This window comes from Apodemus sylvaticus, chromosome 7 (assembly GCF_947179515.1).
Source record: "Apodemus sylvaticus chromosome 7, mApoSyl1.1, whole genome shotgun sequence".
NCBI lineage: Eukaryota > Metazoa > Chordata > Mammalia > Rodentia > Muridae > Apodemus > Apodemus sylvaticus.
The window spans coordinates 37,806,116-37,810,061 of NC_067478.1; the positions used below are offsets into that span (position 1 = coordinate 37,806,116).

General features: G+C 38.0%; 1 non-coding gene across 1 annotated transcript; it reads right to left on the minus strand.

Annotated features, from left to right (window-relative positions):
* Window positions 1–3,384: 3,384 nt before the first annotated feature.
* On the minus strand, window positions 3,385–3,456 carry LOC127690304 (small nucleolar RNA SNORD50). Its single transcript, XR_007979032.1, has one exon. It is a non-coding gene; the product is annotated as a small nucleolar RNA SNORD50 (small nucleolar RNA).
* Between the last annotated feature and the right edge of the window lie 490 nt (window positions 3,457–3,946).

Sequence of the window (3,946 nt, forward strand, 5' to 3'; positions counted from 1 at the left end):
TGAGGTGTTCTTCCAAAGTAATCAACCAATATAGAAAATCTTCACTTGTGTTTTCTATTTCTGTAAGGTTTCTTTTGGTTTTATTCAGTATCCTGGACCTATATTTACGAAGAAAATAGAGACATGGTTTATCTCTGTGCTCCTTAGCAGACTAGTACTCTTTAATAATAAAATACATAATAACTTGGACTATATAAAACAAATATATTAAAACACACATCAGAAGGCAAGGAAATAAGCAGAAGGAACTGCAGAAAGAGGTCAGCGGCTTAAAGCTCAAACCATTTCACAACACTGCTTTGCTTTTAACTGTTGCCAGCTTGAATAAAAGATCAACAAACCTTAAATTTCTTAGACAACCATTCTAACGGGTTTCTCTGAGTAGTTCTGTCCTGAAGCTTGCTCTGTAGTCTGGCCTTAGAGCTCAGAGGACCACCTGCCTCTGCTGAGGCTAAAGGTGTGTGCCACACCAGTTTTGTTTTTCAAGTAATTTACATCATCTTACCCTGTTCTGGGTCTATGAGATTTACCAGTTAAGGAACTTTGACTGGGCTCAAGTGATCTTCCTGCTTCCTGAGTGGTATCCCCCATTTTCCATGGAAATTCAGTTACTTCTCATTTTTCAAAAATGTACTTATTCATTTTCTATATATGAGTACACTGTAGTAATCTTCAGACACACGAGAAGAAGGTATCAAATCCCATTAAAGATGGTTGTAAGCCATTATGGTCATTGCTGGGAATTGAACTCAGGAACTCTGGAAGAGCAGTCAGTGCTATTAACAAGCTGAAGCCATGTCTCCAGTCCTCAGTTACTCTTGAATAGCCAATGAATCAAGGATGAAATCAAAAGGAAATTCATATTTCTTCAAATAAATAAAAAGGAAACAACAAATAACATGTGATACAGCAAAAGCAGTACTAGAGCTCACAGAAATCAACATACACATAGAAACACAAAGCCAAAAAGCTGCAGAGTTTCAAATGAAAACCTTTTTAACATCCTAAAGAAATAGGAATAAGTAAATAACAACTCAAACCAAGAGACTGTGGTTGTCATTGTAAAAATAAGCTAGAGACTACCTGACTAGACATTCAACTGAACTCAAACATGGTACAGAACTGCATAAAGACCTGCATATGTACAGCCAACTTATTTTTCAAAGATAGCAAGATTTCCTGTGAAGAAATTAACTCCATCTCATCAATGATAGCAGGAAAACAACATCTACAGGGGGGGAAACAAACTTGATTCCTCCTACTAATTATGAAAACTATAGAATAAATGGCTAAGCATTAAGACCTTGAATTAGAGTGAAAATTAGAGGGCTGAGCTGTGGTGACACATGCTTTTAATCCCAGCACTTGGGAAGAGGGGGATCTGGGTTTAAGGGCAGCCTGGTCTACAGAATTCTTGGACAAACAGGGATAAACAGAGAACTACTGTCTAAAAAATAAATAAATAACAAGAAAACATAAGAGAAAAGAAAAAGAATTTGATTAAGTGTTAAAACAATTTTAGTTCCTAACCCTGGCTCACTTTTACCTTTGTCAGCTTGATTAAAGGTCAACAAGCCTTTCATTTCCTCTTCACAACACAGCATGTGTTTCCCTGTGTAGCCCTGTCCTGAAACCTGCCCTGTAGACTGGCCTTGGAAAGCCAAGATCCATCTACTTCTACTGAAACTAAAGCTGTGTTCATGGTCTACGAAATTTATCAGTTAATTAACCTTTGACTGGTTTCAGGTGATCTTCCTACCTTAGTCTTCACTTTCCATGAAAATTCAGTTACTCTTGAATAGCCAAAGCACCAAGAATGAAATCAAAAGGGAGATTCATATTTCTTCAAGTAAAAAAAGTGACACACAGCAAATAACATGTGATTCAGCAGAGCAAAACATAGGAATAAGGCAAAATTAAACAAACAAAAAAAAAAAAAGCACAGTATAAAATGGAATCCTAACATCCTAAAAAAATAAGCTACCTGACTAGACATTCAACTGCACCCAAAGTAGAGAACCCATCAAGAATTGTGTATTTACAAAAAACTCATTTTTCAAATGTAGCAAGTGTTCACCAATGGTACCAGGAAAACTTAACATGTATAGGGGAAAAAACTCAAACTAGATTCCTCCTGCTTAGTGTGAAAATTCATTTAAAGATCTTGAATTTAATGATCAACTAGGTAGAGGGTTGGGCTGATGTGTTTTTAAACCAAGCATTTGGGAGGCAGGAGGATCGAGTTCAAGATCAGCCTAGTCCAGAGTTCAGATAGTCAGGGATACTGAGAACTGTCTTGAAAAGTGTTACCACAAAGCAACAGCATACTAGAAGAATTAATCCATAACCAGTGATACTACTTTGTACAGGCTAGCAAAGAATTGAAGTCAGTCAATTTTACCATATTCTAAGGGTATGCATGGTGGTTTTTTCTTTAATCTAAACTGAGTCCATCTCTATAGTTGAGTATCAGGACAATTTTGAGATACTGTTGACAAAAAAAAAAAAAAACAAGTTTAACCCTTGTCAATTATCACAAAGTAAAATGTAAGTATGCAGCAGTTAGGAATTTAGAAAGTAAAGCCCCCATTTAGTCTTAGGACTTGGGAAGCAGAGGCAGGTGTAATAAAGACAAACCAGTCAAAGAGAAACCCTGTCTTAAAATTAAGAAAGGGGTAGGGAGGGCTGGACAAATGTGATGAAATCATTGTTTGACAATTTCACAGGGAAACCTGATAATGTGTACAATCATGGTAGTTAGGAGACTGACATTAGTGCACTTAGCACCCTAACTCTGAAAACTCAATTACCATGGACGTGGAACATGTGCCAAGGCATTCTGGTTAGTCTTCTGACAAAAACTGAATTGGAGAAATAGCTGCAACTGGATGTTGGTTGCAGCACTCCCAAATATCCACTGTGGGATGCCTAAGGAAATAGATCTCGATCAAGTTTACAATCACTGAGATGGTGACCTACTGCTTTAAGGTCATGATTGCATTCTCCCTGCTCAGTCTGTACAGCTGTGTAAGCTCACCACAAAATTCACAGAACAGAGCACTGTCAATGGATTGGCAAAACAATCCATTTACATACAGCCCACAAAAAATGTACAAGAGTCAAGTCTGCAGGCCATACCAGATGCTGTCCTGATCACTAGACAGATTAACAGGGACAGCCAGGGCCACGGAGATCCTATCTCAAACATCTCAGGACTAATACTGTACATTTTCTTCTTGTCTGTGCCTTTTCTGGATGTTTACCACATCTGGTTTTCATTCTCAAGTCTTGTGTCACTGGTTCTAAAAATAAAATACAAAGAATCACAGGCATTACATTACTGCCAAAATTAAAACAGAACACAACAGACCTTTGTAATGGTCCGTCTCAGAAGATACATCCATAATTGTGCTTTTTCAACAGGAATTCAGGTTCGGGATAGGATAATCATAGACTAGATCAACTTCATTAACTACAGGGCTGGAAAGATGTCTCAGTGGGGAAAAGCACCAACTGCTCTTCCAAAGGTCCTGAGTTCAAACACCAGCAACCACATGGTGACTCACAGCCATCCTTACACAGATCTGATGCCCTCTTCTGGTGGGGCTGAAGACAGCTTCAGTGTACTTACATATAATAATAAATAAATCTTTAAAAAAAATTTTGACCAGAATGCAAAACAGAGCAGCACTCACATGCACTCCTGCTCTAGAATCTTTACAGGCCATAAGCATCCCAATGAGTTGGTATTCCCTGCTGGCAGAAAGAAATAAGTACCATGACACAGTATTAATATGAACCGCATAAAAAGACTAAACAAGACCACCTCACTTAAGCACAATGGTCTTCTCTCAGAAGCTGTATCTGTCTTCAGGTCATCAACTTCGGGATATAGTTCATCACTGTTCAGACCAGGTATGTCCCACAACTTTAATTTGTACCCTAT